Below are 26,368 nucleotides of genomic sequence, written 5' to 3'. Positions count from 1 at the left end.
TGATTTATGTGAATTCTCACTCTCTCTGACCTCTCTCTGTTTATTCGTCTTCCTATCAGACTCTCTTCTCCTCTCTCGACTCGGCTTCAATACTGGACCTCGTCTTCTCTCGGCAAGTTTACCGCCTCCAACATCCATTCTGAACTATTCACATTCTCTACCTCCCCCTCCAAAGTAAGTTGGTGTTTTCTAAACACCAGCCCTCGGCCTTACTTTCCCTTGTTACTGCTGCAGGAATATAATTATCTCTTTCTCTAAGGGTGGGCTCACTTTCTCTGTTTCGGAACCTCAGTGTTGCAAATCCAGTGTTCCAGATCCCATTATAGTTTTTTAGTAGAATCCACCAGTAAGTGCCAGACTACCATTTATCTTGTTTCTTCCATTGGCTCTCTCCTGACTATTGAATTCTTACCTGTCTTGTCTATACCTGTAGAGAATCCATCTCCACCATGAGCCTTCCATTATACCGAAGACCTCTACTGATCTCAAGACCTCTTCCAGACCTCCTGTGAGCGCATCGTCCAGGGTTTTCTTCCCCTGAGAGTTTCCCTGGGGGGTGTGCACCTTCCCTCATTGGTATATTATTATTTCCGGTGAGGGGAGGGCAGAACTTTCCGGGGGGGGCTTTCATTTCAGCATTTGTATTCTCCGTGTGAAGTTGCTGTCTGCTCAGGTCAGTGATACCTTTGATATCGGATTCTAACCAAATAGTTAAGAAATATAACACTTATCCTGCATATCAGCACTGAAGATGAGCGAGCTATGGTAGAGAAGTGCAGTACCACTGTGCTCTTATCCTGCATATCAGCACTGAAGATGAGCGAGCTCCGTAAGGAAAGTTCAGCACCACTGTGCTCTTATCCTGCACATCAGCACTGAAGATGAGCTAGCTCCGGTAGAGAGGGGCAGCACCACTGTGCTCTGATCCTGCATATCAGCACTGAAGATGAGCAAGCTCCAGTAGAAAGGTGCAGCATCACGTGCTCTTATCCTGCATCTCGTCACTGACGATGAGCGAGCTCCGGTAGAGAGGTGCAGCACCACTGTGCTCTTATCCTGCATGTCAGCACTAAAAATGAGCTAGCTCCGGTAGAGAAGTTCAGAACCACTGTCCTCTTAGCCTGCATATCAACACTGAAGATGAGCTAGCTCTGGTAGAGAGGTGCAGCATCCCTGTGCTCTTATCCTGCATATCGGCATTGAAGATGAGCTAGCTCCGGTAGAGGGGTGCAGCACCGCTGTGCTTTTATCCTGCATATCAACACTGAAGATGAGCGAGATCCGGTAGAGGGGTGCACCATCACTGTCTTTTATCCTGCATATCAGCACTGAAGATGCAGCACTACTGTGATCTTTTCCTGCACATCAGCACTGAAGATGAGCGAGCTGCAGTAGAGAGGTGCAGCATCACTGTGCTCTTATCCTGCATCAGCACTGAAGATGAGCAAGCACCGGTAGAGAGGTGCAGCACCACTGTGATCTTATCCTGCACATCAGCAATGAAGATGAGCTAGCTATGGTATAGAAGTGCAGCTCGCCTGTGCTCTTATCCCGCATATCAGCACTGAAGATGAGCTAGCTCCGGTAGAGAGGTGCAGCACCACTGTGCTCTTATCCTGCATATCAGCACAGACGAGGAGCGAGCTACGGAAGAGAGGTCCAGCATCACGGGGCCCTTATCCTGCATTTCAACACTGAAGATGAGCGAGCTCCGGTAGAAGGGTGCAGCATCACTGTGCTCTTATCCTGCATATCAGCACTGAAGATGAGCTAGCTCCTGTAGAGACGTGTAGCACCACAGTGCTCTTATCCTGCATGTCAGCACTGTAGATGAGCGAGCTCCGGTAGAGAGGTGCAGCATCCCTGTACTCTTATCCTGCATACGAGCACTGAAGATGAGCGAGCTCCGGTAGAGAGGTGCAGCACCACTGTGCTCTTATCCTGCATATCAGCACTGAAGATGAGCTAGCACCACTGTGCTCTTTTATTGCATATCGGCACTGAAGATGAGCGAGCTCCGGTAGAGAGGTGCAGCATCATGTGCTCTTATCCTGCATATCGGCATTGAAGATGAGCTATCTCCGGTAGAGAGCACCACTGTGCTCTTATCCTGCATATCAGCACTGAAGATGAGCTAGCTCCAGTAGAGAGGTGCAGCACCACAGTGCTCTTATCCTGCATATCAGCACGGAAGATGAGCGAGCTCCGGTAGAGAGGTGCAGCACCACTGTGCTCTTATCCTGCATATCAGCACTGAAGATGAGCTAGCTCCAGTAGAGAGGTGCAGCACCACAGTGCTCTTATCCTGCATGTCAGCACGGAAGATGAGCGAGCTCCGGTAGAGAAGTTCAGCACCACTGTGCTCTTAGCCTGCATATCAACACTGAAGATGAGCTAGCTCTGGTAGAGAGGTGCAGCATCCCTGTGCTCTTATCCTGCATATCAGCACTGTAGATGAGCGAGCTCCGGTAGAGAGGTACAGCATTCCTGTACTCTTATCCTGCATACGAGCACTGAAGATGAGCGAGCTCTGGTAGAGAGGTGCAGCACCACTGTGCTATTATCCTGCATATCAGCACTGTAGATGAGCTAGCTCCAGTAGAGGGGTGCAGCATCCCTGTGCTCTTATCCTGCATATCAGCACGGAAGATGAGCGAGCTCCGGTAGAGGGGTGCAGCACCACTGTGTTCTTATCCTGCATATCAGCACTGAAGATGCAGCACCAGTGTGCTCTTATCCTGCATATCAGCACTGAAGATGAGCTAGCTCCAGTAGAGAGGTGCAGCACCATTGTGCTCTTATCCTGCACATCAGCGAGCTCCGATAGAGAGGTGCAGCCCCACTGTGTTCTTATCCTGCATATCAGCGAGCTCCGATAGAGAGGTGCAGCACCACTGTGTTCTTATCCTGTATATCAGCGAGCTCCGATAGAGAGGTGCAGCACCACTGTGTTCTTATCCTGCATATCAGCGAGCTCCGATAGAGAGGTGCAGCACCACTGTGTTCTTATCCTGCATATCAGCGAGCTCCGATAGAGAGGTGCAGCCATATCAGCATGACACTGACACATGGGCTTCTTGTGCTTCCCTTGCTCCTCTCACCAAACTGCTCCAACAGCCATCAAAAGGAGAAGTGGGGAACTAGGCTCGTCAGGGGAAGCGCTTCTCTTGTTTCCCAGGACCTTTAAGATGTGGGCGGGTGGATGGAAACACTATGCAAGAAAAAGCTCTGCCATGAGTGAGGCTTACTGTCGTCTCCGCTTCCCTTGGTATCATGGAAAAAGAAGGCAGACCAGAAGCCCGCCTCATTGCAGTGCAACGCCAACACTGATCAGAACTCAGCCGTCTAGTTGTAACCCCTGCAGGGATAGGGTATGCAGCAGGTGGACCCACAAAATAACAATGTGTGCACTTTCAAATGCATGCCAAAGCCACGACTCTCTATAACAATGTATTTGGGTGTCGCTTTTAATGAAAACCGATAGAACCAGCCTTAAAATAAATGTGGCTGAATTAATTCTTCAAACCTGGGATGGGAACAACTGGTCTCTAGCTGGAATCGCTGTGATCAAACACAGGCTACATCAATATTGGCTCTGCTCGATTGCGCCGACTCTATACTACTCTGTCTCACCAACTGGTTTCTGGTATCCTCTCAAATGGGAGCACAACCACGTATCCACACAGTCTTTACTAACTGAAACTGCGCCAACTCACGTTCTCTACTCACATCACGTGCTGTTACTGAAAACACTACCACACATTCGCACTGATTTACGGTCATGGGGTTGGAGTGAATTTGATTTACACAAAAGCAAATTGGCAGCTTTAGGTCCTAAATTTGCTTTGAAAGCGAACTGCAAACCAACCCCATTTCAACTTAAAATGTTCACACTCACAAAAAGTGGTTGTCTACAAAGAGTAATCCATTTCTTTAAAGTAGTAGTTCATAAAAGTGGCAAAACACGTGCAAAGGATGAGCATAGCCAAAGAAGCTGTACTGTTCAGAGTGATGATGAAGTGTGATAGCAAGGATGAAAATGGTGGATGGCCTAAAAAGTCAAAAACAAAGACAAATACAACTGATATTTTTAAATAAACAAAATTGATTATCAACTAATTGTCATCAAGTTTAACTCGAATTGCTACTAAAGGGCAAAATCGCGCAAATGACATCCACGTTCATAATTTTATTTTACCCTTGATGACACCCATGCATCCTGGGTAAATATATCTATTACACAGTCCATACAGACTGCTAGGCGACTAGGGAACTAGCCATCCCCACTATTGTTAGAAGACCTCCTCGCGGTCACCTTTTGCTCGAGCTTGGTAGCCAGATGGAAAAGTAACCAAAGCGAACAAATAGCGGACAGGGACACTGGGACAAAAAAAGCATTCGTTTTCAAGCGTTCCCAGTAATCCCCCAAGTTTTGGCAGCCATTTTATATCACCGTTCCATGAACTGTGGCCATTTTAACGAGGCTACTCCAGATGTTTTGGACTACCGCTCCCATGATCCCTATCCATTGACTATGCCGGCTAGGGATCATGGGAGTTGACATCCAAAACATCAGAACGGCCACGTAATCAGTCAGCAGCCATGCCATTGAACAATACCAGCTTTTCAATGCTAGCCTACGTGTGAGGCGCAGCAGCGTGAAGCAGCCGGGGTAGGACCATCAAGCTATCAATGCGTAGAGGAAATCCAGAGTGGAGAGGCAGTCCAATGTGGCTTTACTTGATCCTAGCATCTGTTGGTTCACAAGAAGAGACAAGTACGTGCAGTTTCACTAACTGCTGAGCACATGTCAGCAGGAAGACTCAGCAATGAGTCACTAATGATTGACCTCATCGGGCCGCGTTTAAGGCGTTCTGAGAAGGGAGCTAATACCACGAGTTTTCAAGTAGATGGATGACGACAAGATCAGGAGCCTTTCCTTGCCAAAAACCCCTTAAGAGCAGAGAAAATGGAATTAGGCAAGTGGTGGCCTCGGTCAGCAGACACAGGGGGCATCGAAATGTCAGGCATGAGTGCTAGGTACCTACTAATTCTTCCAGTGAAACATGAATTGGGTTAACTGTACACAGCTGAGGCATCCACGGCCCTTTCCGCTGGGGGACAAACTTATTCCCCAGGTCTCTACATGTGTGGTGTTGCTTCTTCAGGGGGTGCTGTGGGTTCGGCCTTCTCCCATGGAGGTACAGGTAAGGGTCCGGTCATCTAAAGACCACAGAACTCTTGACATGCATGCCATCCCAGCAGTGGCAGAAGTGTACCGAAAGAAGTAGTGGAACTGTGGTCTTGGCATGGTCGGGGTAGGCAGAAGCATAGTGCAACATGTGATAAGGTGTTGGAGCCGGGGCACTGCAATAGTCTAAGTGACAAGTACCCAAGGCTCCCATTTCAACTTTACACTTGCACAGGGACACGAATGGACCAATCCTCTATACAGAATGGTGAATATGGTCGAAAAAGTAGTGGAACACCGCTCTCGACCGTTCCCGCTCACTTCAATCACTGCATCCCAGCATCTAGAGCAAGGGACATCCTCCGACACAAAGGCAAGCACCCCATACATGAGCTGCCGCTAAGGACCTCTGTACCAGACCCATCCCCAGCGGACCCTCTGCAAAGTGCTGGCACGGTCACCATGATTGTCATGGTGCATAACATAGCTACAACAATACATCAATTCTGCATTATATAACCCATGAGAATACCTACAATGCAATCAGGAAATGGCCCTGAAACAGTAGTGCATTCCTGGATTGTGATTAGCAGCAGCCAGAGAGCCAAATGAGCAACTGAGCTGGCCCCAACTAACACAACATACATGTAAAGTGTACAGTCTCTCCAACCAAAACACATCTTCCACCAGACCTCTGTAGCAGAAGTTTGAGGGTCCAGGAGAGCAATACTAGGAACACCAGGACCAGCTCAGCAGAACATACTCATTCTCATTGCATACATGCCAACATTATCCATTCGATTTGGGAGACACTATTCCAGTCCTGCTTTTAACTTTGCATTCTGGGACTTGTAGTATTGGGTTTATGTTTGGGAAATATAGGACTACCAGTCCCAGAATGCAAACGACTGAACTAGCGTCTCCCTAATGGAATTAATAACGTTGGCATGAACATCAGAATAATCTAAAAAAGTAGAAATTTCACAGCGGGATCCAAATTGTAATTTCAATTGACAAGACAATTCACATTGCCGGTGTCCAGTGCCATGAGACATTACTATAGCAATACCCGATTCGGCAGGCCGGATTAGGTATTATTGCTATTAGCATCCTCAGTTTTGAATCCGAAAACCCAGAGGTGCTGAAAGCAATATATTTTATTTCGATGAACGGGACGCCTCACAGGGTCCTGTTAATTCAAACAAAATACTTACCTAAAATGGCTACCATGGATCTGGAAGGTGGGCTCCATACGGAACCCCTCTTCCATTTCCATGGTGGTTCAGGATACTGGGGCGGCACAACCGCTTTCGCCAAAAGAACTCAGGCAAGTGGACTCGGTGTGCAGGGACAGAAGGAAATGATGACGGGGGGAGGGTTAGTGGTGGGGGCAGGGGAGGAAGCAGGCCAGGGAAGCAGCCACCAAGCTGCTCGGTAGACAGACTAGGATCATGGATCCGAGCAACCTCAATGGTTGACTCCCCTGCCCCGGGTGCTAATATACAGCTAGATTCCTCAAAGGATATAAGGCATCTCCCTTGTATGTATGATCCTGTACATAAATGCACTCCAATGAGTTCACTCTCTTCTGTCTCATCACTCCAGCAAGCAAGAGTGGCACCATTCCATAGTCTCAAACAGTCAACAACACACTATCATAAGTGTCCTATAACAGTGGCCAGGACCCCACTTGTTTGTCATGTACTCCTCGCTCATGTGTGCTCAGTCCCATCTTGGACCCCAACCTCCACCTTCCTTTTACCTTTGGCTTAAGGCAGGGGTCTGCAACGTGCATCTTTCGAGATGATATGAACTGTGTGGTGAATCTTCAGACGCTGTCCTTTTTTTCCTCAGGGAAGTACCTTCCCATGTGGGCAGGGAGATGAGACCACTACCCGATAGTCCCCCTGGCGGTGGTACTCAGTGGGAGGATCTCATGGGGAGGAAGGACCCCATGGAAAGTAGTGACCATCTCAGGAGAACACAGTATCGCTTTCCCCCTCCCACCTCCCCTCAAAACCCCTTCAGTTCCCCATCACCCAATAACCCCATCTAGCATTGTGATCTATCCCCAGTAGAAACTACTTGGACGAGGAAGAGGCCATGAGTAATGCAGACCAATGACGAAAACGAACATTCCCACTTTAGTCATTTGGACGATCGGATTGGCCAGCTGTCATTCAAAGATAGAGAGGGAAGAGAGTCATGGCATCTTCGAAGTCGGCTTGAAGGGCCTGAGAGCTTGGGAAGGACTGTGCAACCCAATAAGGCAGGGAAGCAGAGCGTGTCTGGGAGAGAGACACACTCACGGTGGGCCCACCAGACAGATGGAACACCAGAGAAGCAGAGATACTCCCACTGGTGACTGGGGCCAATGTAGTGCAGAATATTGACCGCTGAGCTGCAGAGAAGAAGCACAGAGGATTGGAGAAGATCCCGGTGAACCGGAGAAGCTACCAATGTCCCTGGGAGACCCGCAAACAACCAGAGGGTGACAGCGAGGACCCTGCAGGTACAAGGGTGGAAAGATACAGGGTTGTGTATATCCAGAGGGAGCATGAGGCTGCACCTAAATAACCAAAGGAATTTTCACCAGGGCAGAGACGCCTAGTAAATGGGGTATGGGACACAAATTGGCAAAACATACTGTGAGGGGTCAGTAATGCAAGGCGAACAACTGCTTGTGTTTTTATTAAAATTAAAAATTTTATGAAAGATAAAAAGGTGCAAATTAATCCTTGCTTAACCTACTCTATTATGGAGTTCTCCACCTAGTCTAAGAACTAAGGGTATCACTCCTAACATTAACAAAACTGGCCCTCACACTAAACAACAAAACATTAAAGTAAATCTTAAACAACATAAATGAGTGAATACCAAACAACCAGTAATTTGGGTGACCTTCACCTGTCCTGGGTAAATCCCCTCCCCAGGATTGTTCCAAGTCAACTTCCCAAAATGTTCAAAAAGAAAAGTCTTGAACCAGTCAGGTCTTGTAAGTTCTAAATGAAATAAACAATTCACCAAACAAAAAGTCATTGCTAACAGTGCTACGGCTTTCTGGTGAGGAGTTCCCCTTCCAATTCCAGCCAAGAAAACACAACCAATGGTAATCCTGGATGTCCTCTTTACAGGATTGCTTTGCCACAGTTTATAGAATAAATGAACAACTTCTTCAACTGCTTTCCATGTATGATACGATATATTTGATGTATAGTGCACCCATACACAAGTGTTTCAAGGTGCAATGAGGCAGAAGAGGGGAACAAAGGGGGGAACAAAACAACGATCTTACTAAGCCCAGTGACATTGAGATCGCGCAGGTGCAGGTGATAGTAAAGGGAAAAGTGCCGGGGGGGAAGGGGAGGAGGAGCAAGTGCAAGACAATGGAACATCAAACAAGAGGTGCGGCCAGCAGGTGGCAGGGCAGGGTTAAGTGAAGACAACAGGCGTTAGATAGTGCAGGTCGGGGGACTGTAGAGTTGCAGATACAGCCCCAAGTGCAGGGATGCCAAGGGGAGGTGCAGGTGTGCAACTGGGGCAGGGACCAGTGCCCGTGGTTCAGAGGGTAGCCAGGTGACCAGGGCAGTATCGAACAGGAGAACAGCAGGGAAGAGGAAGAGAGAAGTCAGAAGCCAAGAGGAAAGTCTTGAGCTGCTTCAGGAACTGGAGATGGTTCTGCTCAAGTTTCAGAGAGGTGGCACGGCTCTTCCCGAGGGAGGTGCCAGCCGGAGAGAGAGATCTGCCCCCTGCTCGTTGCTTGGAAAAGCGACTGACCCTCAAGGAGTTAGAGGTGGAGGAGCGAAGAGCTCGAGTAGGAAGATACTTCAGAAGAGAAAGCTGGAGAAGTTTTGGTCCAAGGCCCCAGAAGGCCTTGTGGACAATGCAAAGGGTATTGAACTTGATTCTTGCATCCACTGGGAGCCAATGGAGAGATTTCAGTGCTGGAGAGATATGATCCCTGGGCTTGAGGCCAAGGACAAGTCTCACAGTCCTGTTTTAGGTGAGTTGCAGAGGGCATAGAGTAGAGGCAGGCAGATTTAGAAAGAGGCTGTTGCAATAGTCCAGCCTAGAGAGAACCAAAGCTCTGGAGACATTGAGCTTCTGGGGAAAGGAGAGGAAAGGATGAATATCTGAGGAGGTGCAGTTGGTTGTTTGACTTAGATACATCGGAGATGTGAGGAGAGAAGGAGAGTGTGGAGTCTAAAATAACCCTGAGGTTCTTAGCCACACAGGTGGGAGCAAGAAGAGGGCCAAAGGAGGCCAGCCAGAGAGTAAAGGGAAAGAGGGTTGCAGGTATGCCGATGAGGAGGATCTCCATCTTGCTACCATTCAATCAGAGATCATTGATGGCACGCCTCTCTTTTGGATTGCAGACAGACAATCCGGGATGAGAGAAGGAGAAGAGGCGGCAGAGGGGAGCCTGAAAGCGAGCTGGGTCTCATCCGCATAGCACTGGAAGTTGGAGCAGAGAGCAGCAATACAGTGGGCAAGAGGTGCCAGGTATTGGTTGAACAACCAGGGAGACAGGTTAGACCCCTGGGGAACACCACAGGTGGAGAGAGTGATAAAGGAGAGGAAGGACCCAAGTTGGACCTGGGAGGGTTGGTCAGGGAGGAAAGAAGTCAGCCAGGCCACAGCCTGATCAGTGATACCCAGCTTATGTATTTATGACCTCTGCAGTGTCTTTGGTATAATTGCCAGGATACTTCTTCTGAGGGTGTTGGTTTCCTCTTGACAACCTCGCTTCTACTACTGTTACTGTGAGAGCAGACTCCTTTGTTCCACAGTATGCCGCTACTTCAACCACCTTTAATGCAACATCCACTGACAGTACAATACTCAACCACAGTTCTGGTATTTCTGCTTCAACGTTGTACTTAATACTTTTTAGGCATTTTAAAGACAAGACTTTTTGACCTACAAAGGTAGGCAAGGCACTCTTCTTTCCTCTGCTGTACGAAAAGGGCAGCCTCTTTGCCTCTTCTGTCTGTCTTACTGCCACCAGTATAACCTGCCTTTGCTTCCAGGCTGCCTTTCTCTCATCTTCAACAGTCTCACCATTACAGATTGTTGACTTTAATCTTCTTACAAGCACTCAGCTCCCTTCTCCAGCTTCATTGCCAACTTCTTGGTTCCAGTAGCTACCCTGAAGCAGTACTGCCACACTGCCAGTTTTGGATAATAATGTCACACTTGTATCAGAGAACATTGGACCTTTAACAACTTTAACAACCTCAGAATTCAGTTGGGTAGATTTCAACAGGGCTGGTTTCACTATAGAAAGGGGTCGCCTCTTGGCTTGGGTAATGCTTGTTCATCTCATCAGTTTAATAACTTCTACATTTACTCAATATTTATTCTTGATGGGACAAGGTTCAATCTTCAAAGGAAAATCAGATTTAGGCACACGCGACCACCCATTAAGGAAGATCTTTAACTTTAAAGCACTGTAAGGAATTGTATTCCACTTATTAAACACAGAGTTACGCTCTGACTCCGGTCGGGAACTACAATTGTTCACACACAACCTCTCTTTGATGTAATAAGTCTTGTAACAATTTGTGAAAGTCAGCTTTAAAGTTTCCAAGTGATTTGAAAAGCGTTCCCCTTCCTAATTGGAGACACGTGACCACTCTGGTAAGGTTAAACAGTTTAACAATGGGAAATGAAAAGCTTTTCTTTATACGCGAGCACTCCGACTTGTATTAGAAGTGTGCGTGATACATTTCCATTGTCAATAGGACTCTTCACAACAACAAACTGCTTCTACTCGCTCCCACTCTTACGTGAGCTAATATAGAGCTGGTAACAGTTACATGCAAGGTTTTCAGAGTGAACCTGAACACAGAGCTTCACTCACCGGCTCCAGCAACACTGCGGTTGCGGGCTACTTCCATTTGCCGACTTCTTCTCTTTCTTCTACCACTTTAGGCACACTTGGGACCCACACCCCTTTGCAGCATGGGAGGTTCCGGTCCGGCCTTGTCACTGGGAGTCTCCTTCACTCCTCCGTCCCTCGGATTGCTTCTTTACACAGGCCTCAGTTTGCAGGATGATCACGGCTCTGCAATTAAAGCCACTAGGATCACCTGGGAAGACCTTCAACTTTAGCAAGTCTCTCTCAGTGCTGCCATGGCAAGGCAGGGTTTGTGAACACAGGACTCTCTCAGAACTTGCAAGGTGATCTCTGCTTTCCTCGTGTCCTGGCGTCCCTTAAGTGATCACACTTCCACATGAACTGACAGTCTTGTGCTCTTCTTCTTTGCGACTACTGCCAGCCTTCCAGATCCTGCTCCATCCATCTTCCCCCTCCTGCTGCAGACTTTTATGCCTCTTATGTGAGGTGGTTGATTTCAGTTGCAGGTCCTTACTATTAATTGCCTGACCCAGGTACAGGCTGTTAGGCCTAATTGCTGTGTCCTCTGCTTCTACATGCCCAGGCCTAATTGCTGTGTCCTCTGCTTCTACATGCCTCTTCAATCCTCCTTTTCGTCTCAGTCCCTATGGGATTCTGGGACATGAAGTTCACTTTAGAAAAATGTGCTTTTTCTACTTCTGGTAGAATTTTTAAGGGCAGATTTAATTCCCTTAATATTTTTAAAAGCAGGATTGTAGGTTTCAACCTTACTAGAGGAATAAGGTGTAGAGAAGGCAACATTTTCCGCCATGTCTTGCAGTGTATCTTTGATATTGAGGAGGGCAGTTAGGGACACAAAGGGTTTGTTCTTTTGATATAGTATGTTGTGGGGTTATAACCTTACGATATGTCATCTCAGTTTTACCAGGATTTCGAGAGATATCAAAATGACAATAAGCCGTAGCCTCTTCTGGCATAGTGGTAAGAGTATCCCATTCAGAGGACAAATACAGTGTCTCATCCCACGGAATCCCCTCACTACCCTGAGCCCTGCCTCCACCCAGGTGATCCACCCACAGTACACCAGCCCCAGGGATGGGATCGGGAATTATATGACCTCCCCTGGCCACCTGGAAGGAGACTTTAGGCAGGGTTTTAGTGAGGAATCCACAGGATTCTCCAATGTATCCCAAACGAAAAGTGAACCGAATATGAACTTTGCATATTCAGGAGATACTCGGAGGCCTTGGCTGGAGAGTAAACCTAGGCTGTGGGCTGCAGAAAAAGCAGATAAGGAGAATTGTGAACACAACCAAGTGAAGGGGCTCTGGGACCCACATTGGGAAGGAAGAGCCCAAGCAGCAATTAAGAGAGAAACGAATTTTACACAAACAAGTGGTACTTGGAGACCTTGGCAGGGGAGAAAACCAAGGCTGTGGGTTGACAAGCAACATTCTGTGAGAAAAGAAGGGGGTCTGGGACCCCGAACCGCAATAAAGAGGAATCTAAAGAGTGCAAGCACCGCTGACACTCAGAGACCTTGGCAGGAGAGTAAACCCAAGATGTGAGCGAAAGTGAACTGTGAAGACAAGAACGTTGAATACCCCACTTGGCAGGAGAGTGGACCAAGAAGGGGGGTACTGGCCAGGGACCCATAGCAATTGAAAAGAAGATTCTTAAAAGAGCCTGGGTGTTCTTCCTCGGGTGAAGTACCTGGAAGCCGGGTCTGCTCACTGAGGGTTCTAGGACCCAAGGCGGCTTGGAAACGGTGTCCAGGTCATTTTCCTGTGTTACAGGGTCTGGGAGCCATGTCTGCCAAGCAAAGATAAGAACTTATCTGAACCATTAAAGACAAAAAGACAAGTTTGAACAAAGTGAAAAGACTCTGGGGAAAGGGAGCCAACCCCTCGAGACTTGTGGATCTCTTACTTGCTTTAAAACACTTTATTGGAAGTTTTTTTTTAAGTGCAAAGCTGGGCTGCAGGCGGACAGCCAAGAGACATTTCCTTTTTCACCTTATGTTTAGATTGGAATGTGAGTGATGGGTTAGGATTTGGACATGGGACGGCACACTTTACTTTGGACATTCTGGCACTGACAGTTTCTTTGGCTAGCTTTGTTGAAGCAAGCAACCCCCCCTTAGAAATAGGGTCAGTTAGGGTTCCCCCCGCCCATCCCCGTTTTTGTTTTTAATAAAAGTCTTTGCCAATCAACATGGCACCCTTGTGTCGGTCCCTTACTCCTAAACCCTCACAACCTTTGGACTACAACTCCCATGATTCTTCTCCATTTACTATGCTTGCTATGGTTGATGAGAGATGTAGCCCAAAATATCTGGCAAGCCCAAATGGGCAGACCTCTAGCTTAAGGGACGAGGCTGCCTCAATTTACATGGAGATTACTACATGGGGCGTATCGTCAAATGCACATGGAACTAACGTGAGGTGCTCAGGATCACATATGTATGCCGAATGGAGATGCTAAGACTAGAAAGAAGGATGCCAATTCCAAAGACAGGAACTGGCCCAATAAACGTCCTCTGGTTGAGATAGACCCTCACTACTTCACAATGTCTTCAAAGGGGCATATTTGCCCCCGCCCGCGGTAGGGGCTCTGGGGGAAATATGTAGCTTAACCGGAGTATTCTGGTTTTTCTCTTTGAATAGTATGTGCAGTACATTTCGTGAAATAACTTCTATAGAGGGGACTGGTACAGTATGCATAGGCGAATCTCCCAGGGCGTGGCATACGTGTGTGCCCTTTCTGTGAACTCACTACAGTACAATACCATCAAACAATCAACTATACACACAAAAGGGGGAGTTTCCCCATTTGCAAACACTTTCCTTCCTCCTCAGTGAACTTTATGGGATGTCAAAAATGACAAACTCTGAAAAGAAAGCTTGCCCTAACAGCAAGTTCGTATAGGGTCACACTGGTTCAAAACCACGTGATCACACAGTCACTCAGCAAGGATCAACATACACTTAATGAAGCTCTCCTAGTAAACCCAGGTTAATGAATACCTTCATTGTAACTTCCTCCTGCACACCGCAGCCTCAAAGATAATCCCCTTAGTCGACGAATGACCTGAGGGACTGTGCGAGAGTCACTAGAATGTCGGATGTTTGACAGATGACTCACTCTAGCCCAGCCCTTTAAACTCTTCGGCCTGTTGAGTGGTCTGCCATTCCCCGCGCAGGCAAGTTCAACTCTCAGCCCAGCCCAGGCTTTCAGAGCCGCCACACTGTCAGGATCTCTCCCGTAGAGGTGCCACACTGTCAGGATCTCTCCCGTAGACTTTCAGAGCCGCCACACTGTCAGGATCTCTCCCGTAGAGGTGCCACACTGTCAGGATCTCTCCCGTAGAGGTGCCATACTGTCAGGATCTCTCCCGTAGAGGTGCCACACTGTCAGGATCTCTCCCGTAGAGGTGCCACACTGTCAGGATCGCTCGTGTAGACTTTCAGAGCCGCCACACGGTCAGGATCTCTCCCGTAGACTTTCAACGGCACCACACTGTTCGTATCGCTCCCCTAGACTTTCAGAGGCGTCACACTCTCAGGACCTCCCCCTCAGACTTTCAGAAGTGCCACACTGTCAGGATCTCTCCCGTAGACTTTCAGGAGGTGCCACACTGTCAGGATCTCTCCCGTAGACTTTCAGGAGGTGCCACACTGTCAGGATCTCTCCCGTAGACTTTCAGAGGTGCCCCACTGTCAGGATCTCTCCCGTAGACTTTCAGAAGTGCCACACTGTCAGGATCTCTCCCGTAGACTTTCAGGAGGTGCCACACTGTCAGGATCTCTCCCGTAGACTTTCAGGAGGTGCCACACTGTCAGGATCTCTCCCGTAGACTTTCAGGAGGTGCCACACTGTCAGGATCTCTCCCGTAGACTTTCAGGAGGTGCCACACTGTCAGGATCTCTCCCGTAGACTTTCAGAGGTGCCCCACTGTCAGGATCTCTCCCGTAGACTTTCAGAAGTGCCACACTGTCAGGATCTCTCCCGTAGACTTTCAGGAGGTGCCACACTGTCAGGATCTCTCCCGTAGACTTTCAGAGGTGCCCCACTGTCAGGATCTCTCCCGTAGACTTTCAACGGCACCACACTGTTCGTATCGCTCCCCTAGACTTTCAGAGGCGTCACACTCTCAGGACCTCCCCCTCAGACTTTCAGAAGTGCCACACTGTCAGGATCTCTCCCGTAGACTTTCAGGAGGTGCCACACTGTCAGGATCTCTCCCGTAGACTTTCAGGAGGTGCCACACTGTCAGGATCTCTCCCGTAGACTTTCAGAGGTGCCCCACTGTCAGGATCTCTCCCGTAGACTTTCAGAAGTGCCACACTGTCAGGATCTCTCCCGTAGACTTTCAGGAGGTGCCACACTGTCAGGATCTCTCCCGTAGACTTTCAGGAGGTGCCACACTGTCAGGATCTCTCCCGTAGACTTTCAGGAGGTGCCACACTGTCAGGATCTCTCCCGTAGACTTTCAGAGGTGCCCCACTGTCAGGATCTCTCCCGTAGACTTTCAGAAGTGCCACACTGTCAGGATCTCTCCCGTAGACTTTCAGGAGGTGCCACACTGTCAGGATCTCTCCCGTAGACTTTCAGAAGTGCCACACTGTCAGGATCTCTCCCGTAGACTTTCAGGAGGTGCCACACTGTCAGGATCTCTCCCGTAGACTTTCAGAGGTGCCCCACTGTCAGATCTCTCCCGTAGACTTTCAGAAGTGCCACACTGTCAGGATCTCTCCCGTAGACTTTCAGGAGGTGCCACACTGTCAGGATCTCTCCCGTAGACTTTCAGAGGTGCCCCACTGTCAGGATCTCTCCCGTAGACTTTCAGAAGTGCCACACTGTCAGGATCTCTCCCGTAGACTTTCAGGAGGTGCCACACTGTCAGGATCTCTCCCGTAGACTTTCAGGAGGTGCCACACTGTCAGGATCTCTCCCGTAGACTTTCAGAGGCGTCACATGGTCAGGATCGTTCCCGTAGACTTTCAGGAGGTGCCACACTGTCAGGGTCTCTCCCTTAGAGTTCCATGGGCGACACACTGTCAGGGCCTTTCCCATAGACTTTCAGGTGCGCCACACGGTCAGGACCTCTTCCTCAGACTTTCAGAGGAGCCACAGTGTTAGTATCACTCCCTTAGACTTTCAGAGGCGTCACACTGTCAGGATGTCTCCCTTAGACGTCCAGGGGCATAGACTGTCAGGGCCTTTCCCATAGACTTTCAGAGGGAGCAGACTGTCAGGATCTCTCCCGGAGACTTTCAATAGCGCCACACTGTTAGTATCGCTCCCTTAAACTTTCAGAGGCGCACACTGTCAGGATCTCTCCGTCAGACTTCCAGGGGTGCACACTGTCAGGATCTCTCCCGTAGACTTTCAGAAGAGCCACAATGTCATGATCTCTCCTTAATGTTCTTAAGTCCACACTGTGTCTCAATATCTGGCATATTTTGTCAGTAGTGACCAAACATAATATCCTGTTTGATCCCTGAAACCAAACAATTTGCTTTCGGTGATCGTTCTTGGAGCTGAAACAAGCCAGCAGCACACAGATTTTGTCTGAAAGAATTGTCCTGCTTAGAGCATGCCTGGAAAAACAGGCAAACAACATTTCTAGCCATAGAATACTAAAAACACACGAGTTTGACGGGCAGAGAAAAAATGTGCTTAGTAGTACAAGTCTCCAGAATAAGGATAGAAAGTTATAGAAAATAGAAGCATACAGCAACAAAAATGCATAATGGCACTAATGTGAGCATGCTCCTGTGATGATTCAGCTCTTGGGGATCTCCTGCCCTCTAGATTTCACTTTCGCTTCAGCCCTGATGAAGACCGGCTACTTAACTCCGGCCGAAACATGTCGACATACTTGCAAACAAGAAAAATGGGTTATGGTGGTACTCCAGGGCACTGTGATGAACATGAATTATTTAAATGTACTTAAAATCATGGTGCATAACATAATCTGCTCTAGTATCTAAAGAAATCAATTTTTTTTTGACTCAAACGAGCATCATCTGCTTCACCTGCAACAAACAAGCTGGCCTTCATCAGGACTTGAGTTGCGAAGAAATCTTTGGTGGTGATGGAATTCTCGCAAGCTCGATTCCCACATAAGTACACTTAAGTTCATCTTCAGAAGATCAGAGCCCTTCTTTTTTTAGGGAAGCCATCTGTAAAACACCCTTATAAATTCGAGTAGGAACATAGCTTTCGAAACACCTTTAAGACATTTTAGAACCAGAACTTTGTAGGTGTTGTCCTACAGGTACGCTTATCCTATGGCTGCATGTTACTGGGACAACTTACTCCAGTCCTGGGCTTTGCTTTTACTTTATCCCATTTTATTCAATTAAAGTGATGTAAGACTACAACTCCCAGAAAGGAATGGAGCGAGCTGACAGACGCCGTCATTCCAGAGCTGCTGCAAGGGGGGCATCTAGTAAGGTTACCTATACAAAAGAGTGCTAGCTCAGAGGAGAGCGCTTAACTGGTGATAGCATGCATAACACAGTGTTATGTTATAAAAGACAGAACACAATGAATGCAAGCGACATTTGATGCCAGGCCCACCTACTGATGGCCGAATAATGACCACACCTGCCTTTCAGTGGGAGAAGGTCTGTGAGTGATGCATGCAAGTGTATTCAGATATGGCCTGCAGGGGTCAACAGTCTGCTCGTTTTGTGTGACGTTTTGTGTGACTGCTCACTGCATGCACCCACATAGACAGTACACAGGGCCTCATCAGGAGTTGGGCGGAGTGGTAAAATACAGGGGTAATACCGCATTTACTACTCCGCCCAGTCCCGTGTATGGCCCTACCTAGACGAATTAACTTCCAGTTCTGAGCTGGAGGTGAATGTGCCGGCAGTATGGGCCTTTTCGACACTATTGCCGCCAGCGGTAATTGAGCCACCCATCCCCATTGGGCCCAGAAGGGGGACTTACCATCCCCCAAACCCCACAACTCGGTATTCAGTGCAAATTGTGCTGGACCAAGTTGCAGTAATGCTAATTGCGTTGGGCGGTATCCCGGCACAACTCATGATGAGGCCCATAGTCTCCAGCTTTACTCTTGCTCACAGATGTAGAATATACGATTCTACATACTTGGGGAAAACAAAGATCCATGTGTCCAGGAATGGCCTGTAAGTCTGTATTCAAATGTTAGCAGGACCCCGAGTTTGGTATCGTTATCCCCAGGGAGACTGTGCTAAAGTAGGGGGGGGGGGAAATCACCTGATCTTAATTACATTGTTGGTTCATCCCAGAGCAGTCATGGCATTCTTCTGCGACCAAAATCTTGGATTGTTTCAAATGTATTATTTCTATTGTGTCTTCTTTTAATTTTAGTACGTCAGTAAACAACACAAAAAGTCTTTGCGTAACTATGCTTGAAAATACATGTTCATATTTCTCTACATAAAAATAACTCCTACTCTGAAATGTGCATCTGTTATTTGGCAGCATGGCAATCACACAGCAGTAGCTGTGCCCTTTTTATCATGTGCAGGGCTCCCCAGAAATCACCGTTTCCCCTCAGTAGTACTTTATTAAAAGGGGAAATTCCTGTGTCTGGATTAGCATTTCAGGGAGTCAGTATAGGCCTGCCAGCCAATGGCTGTGCAAAGTAACACAATGGAGAGGCCAAAGAAAGTGATGCATTTCCCTTTAAGTGGTTTAAAGGCTACAGTGGGGTTTAAGATATCAGCAGAATGAGTAGCCATTTGTTTTTAATGTGAAAATGGATCTTGGATTGAAGTGCAAGAACCTGGCTTTCCGAGCTTCCAATTATTTTATTAAGATGGAGATTTATTGTGCAGGAACCGAGCTTCGAGAAGCAATGGAGAGCTTTTCAGAGGTAGGAAAGCTCAGGGACAACGTGCTCACCTTGGAAGCAAGATGACACGGAGCAGCACAAGTTCGATCCCCGGTTCTGCGCTTAGAAACCTCTGGGTATTAAGCGCGTTATAAATAACCAATCATATCATACAGAGGGGCACAGAGGAGGGGTGCAGCTGAACAGGGTGGTGCGGAAGAGAGAGACGGCCAGCATCTAGCAAGTCAGGTGGCGCAGGGGGGCAATGTGATGACCTCCGTGTTAAGAAAAAGAGACTCCTTGAAGAGGTGGGTCTTGAGTTCTTTCCTGAATTTTAGGAGGGTGGGGGCGAGTCTAATGCTGAAGGCGAGGATGCTCCATAGTCTTGGGGCGTAGGCAGAGAGGGCTTGTTTTCTGGTCCTATCCTTTTTGCAGCTGCGGATTTCAAGTCTGCACGTGTCATGGCTTCTGGTGCTGAGCTGTCCGTTAGAGATGCGAGGTAGCTGAGTGACTTGAGAACGACTGCCTTATAGACTCAAAGCTGATTTGTGTGTGCAGTGGGATCCAGTGAAGGTCGATGAGAGCCGGGGTGATGTGGTTGTACCTTTGTAGACCCTTGATGAGGCGTGCAGCCACGTGTAGGACACTTCTCGGGGGCACAAGGGAGGGTGACAAGAGGCCTTTGAGGGGTGCATTGCCCCCATCACCCAAGCTGTCTGGAGGGAGGAAGGGCTTGACTTTCCGCAGGAGCGATAGCTGATACCAAGCGGTCTGAGTTTTCATAGCTATGTGTGTCTTGTAGGAGAGGTGTTTGTCATGTGAAACCTGAGAGACTTGGTGCAGGAGGTGATCTCGGGTTGGAAGCCCTCAGAGTTCATGGTTGATAGCCAGGTATGTATGTCTGGGTGTTCGGTCTTTTTGGTGAGGAGTAGGAATTCGGTCTTGGAGGGGTTGAGCTTCAAATGCACTGGACATCCAGCACTGGATAAGTGAGAGGCAGGTTTTGAGCCTATGGATGTCCTTGATGGAGTTGATCTTGAGGTATAGCTGTGTGTCATCGGCATATTGTTAGATATGGTTGTTCTGTGTGGCTAGGAGGGCTCCCAGCAGCTCCATGTATAGATTGACAATCACTCAGGGGAGGATGGAACCCTACGGGACTCCATAGGTGACGGATAGCATTGGCAATCTAGAGGAGTCCATCAGAACAAACTGCTGACGGTTGGCGAGGTAGGACTTGAACCAGCGTAGGACAAGGTCGCTGTTCGCCATGCACTGATGTAGGGTGTCCATATGTGCCTGGTGGTCTACTGTGTCGAAAGCGGTCGAGAGGTCGAGTCGAACCATGAAGCTTGGTGGCTGCTAGGGGTGGCCGTTGTGAAGGATGTTGAGGGCATCATCGACTACTTGTATGGTTGCTGTCTCTGCTGTTGTCTGAACCCATATTGGTAGGTTTGGAGGAGATTGTTGGTGTCTATGTGTTGCTGCAGTTGTGCAGCTACCACTTTCTCGATGATCTTGCCTAGGAAAGGAAGATGTGTGATAGGGCGATAGTTCCCCAAGTTGTCAGGATCCAGAGTGGGTTTCATTAGTAGAGGGAGGTTTTGTCTGTTTTTAGGGTCAATGGGAATGTGCCTTGAGTTACGGAGCTGTTGATGATCTCCAGGTAGGGAAGGAGTGCTTCTGCAGTGAGGTTTCTTGAGGACGGATGCTGGGAGGGTGTCGTCTGATATATGATGTGGCTTTGAGGATAGCCAGGGTTTCTACCATGTCTCTGCCGAGAGTGTCTTGAATATTGTCCAGGATATGGAGATTTTGCGAGGAGGGACGTGAGGTGGGTCTGTGGATGCCGAGCTGGTGATGTGCTAGCAAGTTGATTTTGGTGTTGATGGAGGTGGGTTTTTCGATGGAGTGTGGTATGGCAGGGTTGGGTGCTGGACCACTTTGAAGAGGGCTCTGCTTTTGTTGTCGGCTTCTGCTATGATATTTTGATAGTAGCAGGCCTTGGTTGTGTTGATTAGTTGGTCGGCCGGTTGCTCAGAGTTCCTTGAGGAGTGCCAGGTCTGCTGATGTCCTGTAGCGGTGCAGGTTTTCTCTCGTTTCCCGATGACTCTTTTGCTGAGGTTGCGTTCTTGCATATACCAGGGTAATGATGGTTTTGGTTTGCAGGTGCGTTGTTTCCGAGGCGTGTCGGTCGATGGAGGCTGAGAGGGTGGTGTTGAGTTCTTCCATTAGAGAGTCGCAGTCCTGTTGGGGGTGTTCGATCTATATAAGGAGGAGGTTGGCAAGGTCGTCCGTGAAGGCTACCACCAGGATTATAGGCATCAAAGGGCAACATTTTTAATTTGAATGAATGCACAAAAGTACAAATATAAATCTAGATGTACACAGATAAAATTACCAAAAAAATAGAAATGGATAAATCCAGATGGAAACGAAAAAATTAATACCATAAAAGCGGGAGCCTGAAAGATATGGCAATCTAGCTCTCACTCTTTCCCTCCTCTGTTTCTCTCTCACTATTCCTTTCTCTCTGACACTGTATGTGTATCTCTCTGCCTCACTCGCTTTGTGTGTGCGAGTTATGTTGTCAAATGTGCGTTTGCTAGAGCCACCCCAGCCATTGCTGAAGTAGAGCAACCAGAGGAAAAAGCAAACATATCTTAAAGGAGGAGAGCTGTCCTTGTTTCTAATGGTTAGAAGCAGAGTGGGAGGAGTGACCTAGCTAGCTGACGAGATGGATATTTGGACGAATACCTTCTTATCTTGTGTGTCCTGCGGGAATATTACCATCACACTGAGGGCACATTGTCCATTATAGGGCAAATAAGAGGGATGCAGAGAGACACTGCAAGGGTTCCTGGGGTTCTGACAGATCTTGTAAGGGGTGTGTGTGTGTGGAACAATCAAAATTCAACTTTGCCTTGGTGCTCCTAGAAGAAACGATTAGGCTCCCCAGATGTTTTGGACTACTACTTCCACGATTCCTTCCCATTGATCATACTGGCTAGAGCTGCTCCAAGTTATAGGCCAACACATCTGGAAAGACAAGGGTTGCAAGGCCCTACCTTGGAGTTTGATGCAAGTGTGACTTTGGCTGTCACAGACGAATCGGAGTGATCCGACCGCGGCTGATTTGGCCGCGGTCGGAACGTTCGCATGAGAAAGGTGCGAACTACCAAAAGTTTGCACCTTTCTCATGCGAACACACGTACTACGGGGGCAGCGGGGAGTGTCACCCACAATTCCCGCTCACTACCCCCGGACACCCCCGCAGCCAGTTTTAAAATTTTTTTTATTATTTATTTATTTATTATGTGTGCGCTGCGGGGGTGTACCCCGCAACACCCCGCTCGCTATACCACACAGTATAGTGAGCGGGGTGTTGCGGGGGACACCCCACAGTTTTTTTTTCATTATACTTACCTGCAATGCTACCACCAAAGGTACGAACTTTTGGTGTTCGAACCAGAACTTTTGGTCATTACGACCATTTGTTCGCGGTAAAAACATCGACCTAAACCGTCACAGTCGCCTGGCAGTTGGCGCGAGTGTCACTGTTAATATCGGTGTCGGGACAGGTGTGCTCAAGCGATGTAGAGAAGACAGGAGAGTACATACTTTTCTAGGCACTCCCTCGGCCATGCACTACCCGGGCACTAGGCAGGAGGCCTGGGTGGAAGCATGGGCATTCTTGAGCAAGTGTGGCTCGTCTGGGAGCAATGTTCTGGGACGTTGCTCCCAGAAGCTTCCACTGGCCGGCTAGGAGCTTCATGAGGATGGTTATAGTGGCATGGGATGATTCTGGGAGTTCCTGTGCAGGAACTAGCCTGTTCACTCCTCTCTAAAGTGAGGTAGGAGTGATTTAGAGTGCACGCCCTCCCCGTGCAGAGGCTTGTGGAAGTGATGGTTCGTATTGCGCACAGGTTTTGGGTGACTAGAGCCGGGTCTGCAGGGGTGAAAAGGGAAAGGTGGCAATAGGAGGAGCAGATACCCCAATTCCCTAGATCAGGAAGATGGGGAAAGGTTTGTTTCATCTCACACTTGTGGGAGCTGGGTCGGGGGAGTGGTGATGGTGAGGAGATAGCGTGAGAATGGTGAATTATCTAGATCGGTGGGTGCACTCTGTTAAGGTGGAACTGAACAGTGAGCGGCGGCGTGATGTTATTATTGATATTTTATTTCTATCGCGCTCATACACAAGTGTTTCAGAGCGCGATGGGCTGGAGATATACTCGGGTGAACCCTTGAAGTGTGGGGGCCGCTTGAGATGTGGGGTTGCGCACAGTATCCCAGGTCTAAAGACCAGGAGGCTAAAGGTTGGGGCGGCCGAGGCTTGTACTGTGAATCGCAGCTCATCCAGGGGTGCCCAGAGGAGGTCCGGGGGTGGCCCGGAGAAGTGTAAAGGGTACCGTGAAGGGTTTGCTTGGTTCCAAGAAGCTCATGGCACAGATCAACACTGAAAGGGGGACATATTAGGACCTACAGTGCCCATAAATGGAAGTACAACCCCAGAAGTTGCTTTATTGTCATCTTACTTGGATGCACTTCCGGTTCTTTGAAGCAGAAATCACAACAAGGTTTCAGATTAATTACCAATGAGAGCCACCGTATTCAGGTTACTTTGTGGAACTGTTCTTAAAGGGGGGAGTGGATTGCGCTCTTAAGGACTGGACTGTAGTGCTGTTCCCTGTTTTCTGTACGCGCTCTTGATGCGGGCGGTCCGTTTCTAGGCGCTCACAATCTTCACAGAAAAGGAAGGCTCTGGCAGATAAAGTGTTTTACTCAGGATCGCGCAGTTTGGGCAAGCGAGAATGCCTGGATTCGAACTCCTGTGCCCCAGTTGCCCGGCCGCCAAAAACGTGCCTTCGCCAGAAAAGTGCCGAAGCGCAATGGGAACTGCCCCTTCCTTCATGCCCCGTCTTTCCTCTCATTGAATGCAATTTCACACCGTCTCCAGCATGCATTCCTCTACTATTGGAAGCCTCAGCAGAGAGACCCACGATGGAATGGGAGTGAACCCAGATCTCCTCTCTCGCCCGGAAAAGATGGCACAGCTGTATGGCAGCCCAGCCTCCAACGCTCCAGCATGCTGGGCCCTTTCCACAGGCCTAACCACTCACCCTGAACTCCCAGGACAGCTCACCCTTCCCCCCCAACACAGGGAACGGCGCTCCCAGATTCGTGCCCTCCCCTCTAGGGCACACCAATAGTGGTGGGTGTGTACCACTGAAGGCCTCCGTGTTGTCGAGCTGTAAATTTGCAACACAATTCACAACAATCCAACGAGGACTATTTGTGTAGATCGTGTAACATAGAAGTTGAAGCCCTGAGGCAACTTATTTACCAATTGCAATCAGCTGATCCCTTTATGAAAGGGCCTATGGTACACGGGTGCAAACTCCGGATTGTATTCACACTAATCAGTGCTGGTCTTATATTTGTATGGCAGAGAACCCGGTCATGAACTTTACTGTGTACTAGTTGTGGAAAGAAATTATTAAGAAACTAGGAGAGTGAATTTGTTAGCAGTTTTGGCTTTGACGTCCTCTATTGTAGTTATTTAGATAATATATGTCATCTTGTGAAATGTGTTTTAAACTGTTGATTTTATCAAATTTTGGAATGTGTAAAAGGTTTCATTTAACCAATAAACACAAAATAAAAAAACAATACAAAACTATACTTAATATGATCACGAAATGCTAAGTCAGGGTTCGAAACGGCCGCTTGTGAAATGAACACAGATCAGGACGAGCTTTACTCACTGAGCTATCCGACAGGGAACGCATATAGGCGAAACATGCCCCATTCTATTCGAATGGGTGTCCAACCCTGACTTTGCCTTCTGGGACTTGCAGTCCCGGATTTCACCAGTATAAATCCAGAACCACAAGTTCCAGAATGCAAAGTGGAAACGAGGACTGTACTAACACCCCCTCCCGCGTCCCCAACATGCTGGCATTTATAGGAACACTTGGACGTGGTTAATCTGTACCGAATGAACCCCTCAGGCGTGACCCCCTTTGCTACACTTGGAGTGCTTTATTTATTTTGCACCTATTATATTTATTTTGCATTTTTCCGTGGGCATCGAGGCGCTGGTTAACTGCGTAATTTATTTTTATTGTCTTATTTGCGTATTCATAATGCTCTAAGCGCGGACCCGGGGATCGAACCTGTGTTGCTTCGCGTCGTCTTGCTTCCGAGGCAAGCACGTTGCTGCTGAGCTATCCTCCGGCAATAGCAACAATAAAAGTTAGCATTAATAACGCGCTGCGCTAAAAACACCAATGAAGAGCACGATACGGTGTCGGCCAGGTCAGAATAACACACGCATTTAATTTGTAAGGCACTTTTACAAGAAAAACGCTTTACCAAAGGCAGTATATATAATATACAATGCTTACTGCTGTAAGACCTTTATTCGACGGAGTCATTGGATACAAACGCATCGCAACATACCAGCATATTAAAACCCAGGGCCAACACATTTACAGTTTCCTAATCAAACTTGTTGAAACTTACTATATATATCTCAACGGAAAGAGCTTAACTCGCTGAGCTTTAACAACCAGCACATAAATGACGACCAGTGTGCAGAGGATGTTTATCCAACTAAACTGGCGTAGCCGGTAGGGGGCGAGCTATTAAGGTGATCGATTGATTTCTGCAGTGCATGCTTGAACCCACTGAGCTATCCTCTCAAGAGACCGCCCTTGCAGCCTCCCTGCTTAACCTACCTGAGATGGAGTGGTGGTGGTCTACGGGCGGTGGGGGTCAGCTATAAGCCCAGGGTCACTTGCGCAGCCCCGTTCGGTCAGTGGCGCCGGGCTTCTCGGTCACCAGTGCAGCGCTGCCCGTTCACTACAGCTCAGTCTCCGCGGGAGGGAGGAGCACCAGCCCACATCCTGCTGCCTGTCCCTACTCGGAGTTATTTAAACCCCCTCTTCAGAAGGGGTGACATGTTTGCCAGGGAGGGGGAGTGGCCGAAAAAAGTCACTAGGTGAGCACAATTCCCAGGTAATCTTCTGCACTCAAGTGCCCAGCCAGCAGGCGGAAGTACCGGCGCACACAATCCCTGCCTCACGTGTATCTATGGAACAGTGGATTTACAGATAAAACACACCTGGGGGCGAGCTTTAAATGACATTCGGAAAAGCACGCGAGAGAACGGCCCCGGGGATTAACGCTTGTAGACCGATACATGACCTTGGGGTGACTTTTAACCTCGCATGACGTATCTAGTAAACCCGCCTTCATTAGCTCGTTCTAACAGTCAAGTTTGCTGGTACCGGTGACGCACGGGTCTCTAAATGTATAAACTTTAAGTATCTTGACGACACATATATCATTTACCTCTCCATCATGTGAACATTTACTGAAATATGTCAACAGTGACTTTTCACTTTGGCGGCTTCATGTTTTACATTTAGAGAACGTATGAAGTGCGGCAGGACGAGGAGCGTCAGACCTGTGC

At 48.3% G+C, this 26,368-nt stretch overlaps 1 protein-coding gene across 4 annotated transcripts in view; it reads right to left on the bottom strand.

Annotated features, from left to right (window-relative positions):
* GGT1 (gamma-glutamyltransferase 1) overlaps positions 1–26,368 on the bottom strand; it is a 417,662-nt gene that overhangs the window by 317,421 nt on the left and 73,873 nt on the right. For 3 of the 4 annotated variants that reach the window (XM_069619871.1, XM_069619872.1, XM_069619873.1), the window contains exon 1: positions 25,632–25,824. The exons of the other annotated variant lie outside the window; for it this stretch is intronic. The gene's annotated coding sequence lies outside the window, so the exon portion shown is untranslated. Of the gene's footprint in view, positions 1–25,631; positions 25,825–26,368 lie in introns of those variants that run through there. 4 annotated transcript variants of the gene reach the window in all.

The sequence above is a fragment of the Ambystoma mexicanum genome, chromosome 10 (genome assembly GCF_040938575.1).
Source record: "Ambystoma mexicanum isolate Mex_15411 chromosome 10, UKY_AmexF1_1, whole genome shotgun sequence".
Taxonomy (NCBI): Eukaryota; Metazoa; Chordata; class Amphibia; order Caudata; family Ambystomatidae; genus Ambystoma; species Ambystoma mexicanum.
The sequence above is the reverse complement of the archived record's forward strand: the minus strand, read 5'-3'. Positions and strand labels throughout refer to the sequence as shown.